The following is an 8,185-nucleotide window of genomic DNA, read 5'->3' on the forward strand; positions in this document are numbered from 1 at the left end:
CATCTCTGGAAGTTCCATCTAGAAATTCTCATATGTTCATCTTTTCCTATAGACACTTAAGCATATTGAAGATATTTATAATACCTGTTTCAGTATTCTTGCCTGTTAATTCTATCATCTCTGTTATTTTCGATTATATTTCCATTAACTTATTTTCTCTTCATTGTGAATCACATTTTTTTTCTGCTCCTTTTTATGTTTATTCTTATGGTAATTTTTTTGGATGATGAACATGGTGAATTTTATGTTATTGAGTGCTGGGTTTTATTGTATTTCTTTGAAGAAGGTTGGACTTCATTCTAGCATGCAATTAAATTACATGCAGATTAGATCAAGGCTTGTTTTTAAAATCCTTAATGTAAATATCTAGAGTAGCTTTTTCTCTGTGGTTAATTTTGTCCTACTACAAGGCATGAGCTCTCTGGGATCTGACTAAATGCCCTATGCATTCACCAGCATCTCTTCACTCTGGCTTTTGGGAACTTGAATGATTCCCAGTCCTGTGTGAGCTCTGGGACTCATCCTGTTTCAAGTTGCCTGGTAATTACTTGTCCCCAGAAGTTAATTTTTCTTGGCCTTGTGGAGTTTTATGCAATGCCTGTGAAGATTGGTATTCAGTCCACAATTCAGGCAGACTCCTAGGCAGATTTCTGGTGCTCTTTCTCTACACATCTCCCTCTTCCCTAGTGCTCAACTCATGGACGCTTCTGGGTCCTGCTCGGCCTCCCCCCGCCCCCCACCCTGTCCTCCAGAAATTGTCTCCAGGCTAACAGTGAGGTAACTGTAGGGCTCATCCCATACTTGTTTCCCTTCTCGAAGATACCACAGTGCTGTGTTACCTGTGGTTCAGCACTGAAACTGCTGCTGATGTTATTTTTTTGGTCCACTTTTCTAGTTGTTTATGGTGGGAGGGTAATTCTAGAGCCCGTTACTATCTCACGACCAGAAGTGGAAGTTCTAACCAAAATGTCCTTCACAGTATTTGTATCCTCCTATGCCAGCACATAGATGTCATCATTTCAATGACTGTGTTTGCAAAATTCTCTGGAAAAGCCTATTTATCATGGGTCCCCACAAAGACACTGCATTTCTGATATAGAATAAGACCAATCTGATGCAACTCAAATTGGTGAGCACTCTCTTATGGTCAGTCTTCCCACCATACTCGTGGGCTGTGCATCTTATTTCCAGAGTTCCCCTCAGAGGACAGGGAGGCCAGACTCCCTGGTTTGTGACAAATTTTTAGATTCCAGGGGTGTGGTTTCATGTGCTGCACTGAATTCAGGGTTATGATCTGTTTTCTTAAGATATGGCACCTTTTACATTTTGCTGGACTTAGATGCTGCCCATTTGACTCTGCCCAGCATAGCAACAATGCTTCTTACTCTAGGGAAGGAGAGCCCCGGCAGTAACCTGGGAGGAGATTCTACATTGGATGCAGTCCTTCTGAGAGGGGAAATGACTCTTTTCCTAATGACTAATAATAATAAAATCACCACCATCACCACTACTATAATAGTTTACTAGTAGCAGGAATAACAAATAGAAATCATTACAAGGGATGTATGTTGAATGAATGTACTAACCAATAAACTGATATTCAATGGATGCTGGGATATGAAGGATGAAGGATGATAAAATCCTGGAGAAAGATATACCCCTCTTCTGTCTCTAAATGTCCTTCACTAGCCTAGAAGGGTCCATTTTATTGAATCCACTCCACTGTCTGACAGAACGTGCTAATGCTGGGCTTTGTTGAGCACCCGAATATGTGCATTTCCAACTTCTATTAAAAGCATTCTCCTCTCATTTCTAGCTGGTAAAGAATTAAAGTATGGTAGGTCTCAGACATAATAAGGGATAATGTAGTTGAATGAACCAAGCAATTTCGATTTCTTATTTGTTCATTAGCCTAGGATTTTTTCTCCCCTTTCTTTTTGTAGTTTTGCACCATAGAGTTTCAGAGAAATTTCCTGTTTGGGGGGAAAATAAATCCCAGAAGATTAACTCACTCATAGAGCTAAAAGACGATTTTCCTTTAAGCATTATTCAAAAGAAACTAATTATCTTTAGAGAGCTAGGAGAGTTTGCAGTGACCTCTCAGGCTGATTTTGTAGAGGCTTCATAGGACGATTTTTGATTGCTAAGCCATACTCATCTAATTTTTAATTTTAATAATTTTCTGTGAAATATTAAAACAAGATTCACTGCAAAATATCATTGCAGCTATTCCTTGGTTAGCTGCAACTATGTACCAGAACTGAATGCTGCTTTTAACACCCATTGGCTCTCTTTATTTGATTTGGCTCCCCATAAGTATATAGTTAAAAAGGAAAAGTTCTATTATTTGAACATATGTCAAGACCCTGATTCATCTCTGTCATCACAAATGGGAAAAATTGTGACCATCACCTCGAAGGGAAACACTACATTCTTTAAATCCAAAGAAGACAATTTTAATAAGCTTGGTCCTTTCTGATAGTTTTAGACAACAGCAACAGATCTGGGATGGTCCTCTGAGGAGCACATGGTGGATATATTAGAAAAATAGAGGGCACACGGCTTCTGGAAAAATAAGAGGCTTTGATTACACAAAATGCTTTGCTGGGTGATTATTTAGTTACAAGATTAGAAAAGGGCCACGCATTTTTATAAATTGGAAGTGAGGGCAGAGAATAAAATCTTTAAGTAATAAATTAATTTAGCGCTTGGAAAGAAGCTCACATTGGTGTAGTGTATCATATCATTAGTTTGTGGTGAGGATTAAATGAATTAATACATGAAAAGTGCTTCGAACAATGGCTGGGATGTAGGGAAAGCTCTGTGAGTCATTTCATGGGGTCACAGGGATTGTTTCATCATCATTAGGAAATGGGGAAGTCTGTCTCCAGAGCTGTGACTATTCGGATCATAAAACGTCATGTCATTTTCTCCCTAACCTGGAGAGCCCATGAAGCCTGCAATGACTGACATGATCAAGTCTGTCCATGCTAAAAAATTCCTTCGGTGATTTATCTGTATCTCACGTTGGCTACATTTTTTTCTATCTTTTTCTCTTGTTGTCATAGTCCTTTAAACAGACATGCAAGATCAATTAAAAAGGAAAAATGATGAGAAGTAACCTGGTAATTAAGGAAAGCAAGTAAGGTGATGCATTTTTCTCTAAGAATGGACCTAGAATTATATCCTGTAAATTTTCATATATAATGTTTCGTTATAATTAATATCCATATTATAACTAACATTATGTTATAATTAATATCTCCAGTTGAAGGTTTTATTTCCTCTTTGGCCCAAGACTTAGGTAAACAAGTGTTCTTTCCCTACACAGCATGCCCTCCTGCCCTCCCTCTCTCCCTTTCTTCTTTCCATTTTTTCCTTTTAAAATTTCCAATTAATTGGAGATTTTTTTTTAATGATTCTTTCTCTCTTTCTCTCTTTTTTAAAAGATTTTATTTATTTGACAGAGAGAGAGAGAGTGAGAGAGAGCACAAGCAAGGGGCGCTGCAGAGTGAGAGGGAGAAGCAGACTGCCCACTAAGCAGGGAGCCCAATGTGGGGCTGGAGCCCAATGCTGGGCTCAGTCCTGGAATCCTGAGATCATGACCTGAGCTGAAGCCAGACACTTAACCTACTGGGCCACTTAGGCACTCCTTTTAATGGTTATTTCTAATTTATTTCTGCATTATGGTTAGATAGGGTCTGTAAAACTTCAGTGGTTTGACATTGTTGAGACTTCCGCTGCTACCCAACATGTGGTAAGATTCTGTGTATATTCCACAGCAGCTTGGAAAGGAGCTGTACTCTCTGTAAATATGGCATTTATGAAGACGTTTAAGTGGTTTTATTATTCACTGATTATTTTTATCAACCTAATCTTATAGGAATGCACTAATTACGTTAATTTCTTCACATCTGCAGTAATCTATTTTTAAACTTTTGTTTTTTTATTTTTTATTTTTAAAGATTTTATTTATTCATTTGAGACACAGAGATACAGAGAGAGAAAGAGCATGAGCAGAGGGAGAGCAGAGGGAGAGGGAGAAGCAGGCTTCCCACTGAGCAGGGAACCTGATGTGGGGCTCAGTCCCAGGACCCTGGGATCATGACCTGAGCCGAAGGCAGATGCTCAACCATCTGAGCCACCCAGGCGCCCCTCTATTTTTAAACTTTTAAACGATGTCTCTTGTGGCATGTTACTGGGCACATCAATTTATGATGGATAACATTCCTTGTGAGTTTGCACTCTTTAACAAAAGTGACGCTGTTCTATTTAATGCTTTTTTCCTTAAGTTCTACTTTGATGTTTGCATTGTAACCCATGTTTTCTTTTTTTTTTTTCAGTGAATATTGACATAACGTATCTTTATTCCACTGTTTATCTTAACTTTTCTGAGTTACTTTTGAGTATATCTCTTACACACAATGTAGAGTTGGATTCTGTTTTCTGACCCAATTAAAAATCACTTCTTCTAATAGCGAGATTATTTCCTTTACATTTATTTTTATAAGATAGGCTTATTACTTCTTTTATTTCATGTTTCTGCCTTCTCACTGCTTCTATTTTCTATCTTGATATGGTCAGTGTTTGTGGTTTTTCCTCTTTAATTTTCTTCCAGTGATTTTATGGATTAAAGCCCATATTTAGTTTCACCAATGATTTCTTTTAAATCCTTAGGTACCAGCTTTCTCAGGTTATTAGCATGAAATAATATCTAATGACTGATAGCTATTAAGATGAAGAATTTATTAGGGATAACATTTTTTTCCATTTCACGGGTTTTTCTTGGTATCCTCTGGGCGTTCTTCCTGGATAATTACTGAATTGTTAAAATAGTAGTCTTCTAGAATTTATTATTTCTTTCCTTTAAAGATTTATTCATTTCAGAGATAGATAGCACGAGTGGGGGAAGGAGCAGTTGGGCCGACGTTGGGGGTGTCTGGGGTTGGGTTGATGGACCTGGAGATCATGACCTGAGCTGAAACCAAGAGTTGAACCCTTAGCCAATGGAGGCATCCAGGCGTCCCTAGAATTGATTATTTCTATTTTCAAGAATTACACTTGCATCTTGTTTTATAACCTTATGTGCCAGGTCATTTAGATTTGGTTACGTGTTTTAACTCACGTACCTGGGCCTTTCATGCCACCGTACCTGAACCTGTGACCTGAGCCGAAGGCAGATGCTTAACTGACTGAGCCACCCAGGTGCCCAGTTGTGTATTTTCTGAAGATTTGCATATTTGATAAGATTTTTCCATTATTGCTATATGAAAAGGACACTTTACTGAATTGTAGAACTCATGAGTCATGGCGGTTTCCTTTAAAAATTATGGGATTCCCTTTACTTTTGGCATTGAATGTTGGAGAGAAGATGTCTGACTCCAGTCTGGTTTTTTTGTTTTTATTTTTAATCTTCTCATAGATAACCTGGAGTGCTGGGTGTTGCATAAGGTTAGGGGCTGGATTGTTCCACAGCTTCAATAGGGTAGGGAGGGAATGGGGTTACATGTGGGTCAGGATGGGAGGGAATTGATGTGTTACAGAAGTTGTGTTTCCACTCTTCACTGAAATTATTGCAGATAGTTTACACTTGTTTTTTTGTTCAGCCTCCAAGTACCCATGATGGGCACAGCTTTCTCTGGGATCTTCCCTGGGGCTTTTATGCACCAAACTGGGAGTGTGACTTGTCATTGCGGATGGACGTCTCTCTACGTACAGTGTCCCAAATATCTCTACTTTGAGAGTGCATTTTAATATATCAGGAGGCAATGGTCAGGCAGGTAAAATTCTGGATGAGAGAAAACAGAGCTGGCAGAATCTCATTGGTGGTCCCGCTCCCAAATACACTGTGGTTAATTCCCATAGGAAGTGTCTCCATGGGAGTGCTCTACATGTTTCTCATGGTCGTTTTTGCCCTTTCAGAATGGGGTTGAGGGTCCTGCCTCCTTCCCCATTTTAGGAAAGTTCCTTCTCCATGTCAGAAGGAATCTGGGCTGCTATTGAGACCCCGAGGAGGCTTCGAGGTTTTCTGTTATACCCTCTGGCTTGCTTTTCTCCCCTGCTGCTGCAACCTCTGGATCTATGCATCTGTCCTGTAGGTTGCTCACCTTCACCTCTAGCTCTCACCCTCGTTATTAGGGATTGCTGGAGAGATCTGTCAAGACCCGCTTTGCTTCTTGCGGCAAGCACCACCTCCAGAGTGGAAGAACCTCATCGGCTTCAGGTGAGATCTTTTGATCCTGTCTCTTCTTGACTTTATAGATCAGATAATCCTCTCTCTTGGCAACATCTCACTTTCAGCACTGAGGACTTGTTTTTGGTATTTTGCTTTTATGATTTTGTCTGTTTCTGGGAGGAGAATTTGAAACTAGGCGTTCCAGCATCACCTTTCCTAGAATTCAAATGATTACAGAGAACTTTTTTGCAAAAAAAATTCATTCACAGTTCATCTCCTTCTTAAGAGTCAGAAAGATTCCTTTGATAATTCTTTTTTTTCTGGTCACCCTCAGCAAGGTGGCCTTAGCTCATTCAGTTTTCAACTGGTTAGTGTTAGCTTTCTTTGGACTTCGATCCCCCAAACTTGGGGGTGCTCCTTTCTTTTGAAGAGTAAATATTTTATTGGTAAGTAAATGCTTTCAGTGGCAATGATAAATTCACTTGAGCAGAAGACAATAATCAAGTCAAAAGAATACACGCTGGCTAATCATCAGAAAATGTGTGGTCATTAGGGCTGTCACTTAGAAATCCAAAATCATTCAGAGGCCAAATCTTAAGATCCATCCTCTGATTAGTCCATATGGAATGAGGTCCATAGCACCTGGAGTCTGTGGAATTCTGTAGATTATCACTTTCTAATCAAACATGACCCACTGGCACATAACTATGACTTTTAAAGAAATCTGATGAACTATTGGGGAACATTTTGTCTCCTTGCAAACCAATTGTTCTTTTACAAATACTGGATTTTGGATCACTCTGGTTTTTCGCAATCACAATGACACCTCTTTGGCTACCATAAAAATGTCAACAAAGATTTTCTGCAAAGACAATATCTGACTTTGAATTGCAGGCTCTGTTGATGGTCCAGAACACATGAGGACACCACCAACATATTCAAAAGCACGATGAGGTATACGGCCATACTGAACAGTACAGCTGATGAGTTGAAAGGCTTTTCCCAGAACATCACGAAGCAGAATTCTATGTAGATCCTGCCACCACTGAACATATATAGGTCTGTTCTACAATGCGTTCCATTTTAAGGGTGATTGCAGGCCTTCCAGAAAAACAAACAAACAAACAAACATCTCAAACGTGTCTCATGATTCATGGTTTCAGGATTCCTCTGGCCTCAAAGAAGCCTAGGGGCTCTCATCCAGGACCCAGGGAGCCTTTCTTACCTGGGCCACAGTTAGGATGATCCTTTTCTGAGGCCTGTCATCCACAATGCTCTAACCACAATCTCTCTGGAGCAGTGGGTGTGGGCCTGAAGGAGAGGAGAGCAATAGTAGTAAGTAGGTGTGCTAGTAAGCACGCTTCATCCCTTGGGCCACCTGGAGGGTGGCTGGCAGACTGCGGAGCCATCAAGTATTGTGACTGGCCTCACACCAGACACCTCCCACTCACTTGCAGACACAATTTATTTTGCAGATTATCTCTGGCAAAATGTTATCTCCCTGGCTTCCCTGTGCCCTTGAGGATACTATTGGGCATCTTTTCCCCCCATCTATCAGGTAATGAATATACAAAAAAGCAAACAAGTTTTAAATGTAACTGGGAAAATAAATCTACTGCAAATAATGTTGTAATACAAAAACAATGTAAAAGATTTTCGGATTATCTTTGCTGCTGTACATTATTGTGAGCATAGAGGATGAGTTGACTCCGAACAGTGTTGACTTGTGCATTACGTCTATAATTCCTCACCCCCTAATCCTCAGATAAATCCCTTACTGAAATGACTTCATGTACCAGCAATCACATTTCAGCTGCTTTCAACATGACATCTTAGCTGTTTTTCTGAGTGTTACCTTTTAACTATTTCCACCAAATGAGGCATAAATTTTGAATGTTATATACTTACATTAGCTTTTTGAAGCATTTTTTCCCTATAAAAATGTATGCATTCTAATTTTTCTTGTAAGGAATTAAGGGTGGCATCCTGATTTAGAACATTTCCATCTCT

At 39.5% G+C, this 8,185-nt stretch overlaps 1 pseudogene; it reads right to left on the reverse strand.

Moving 5' to 3' along the window:
- Positions 1 to 6,699: 6,699 nt before the first annotated feature.
- LOC123856595 (mitochondrial inner membrane protease subunit 1-like) lies at positions 6,700 to 7,907 on the reverse strand (annotated as a pseudogene).
- Between the last annotated feature and the right edge of the window lie 278 nt (positions 7,908 to 8,185).

Source organism: Mirounga angustirostris, unplaced genomic scaffold (assembly GCF_029215605.1).
Source record: "Mirounga angustirostris isolate CCGP_5_RB_7025 unplaced genomic scaffold, mMirAng1.0.hap1 SCAF_13, whole genome shotgun sequence".
In the NCBI taxonomy this organism is placed as follows: domain Eukaryota; kingdom Metazoa; phylum Chordata; class Mammalia; order Carnivora; family Phocidae; genus Mirounga; species Mirounga angustirostris.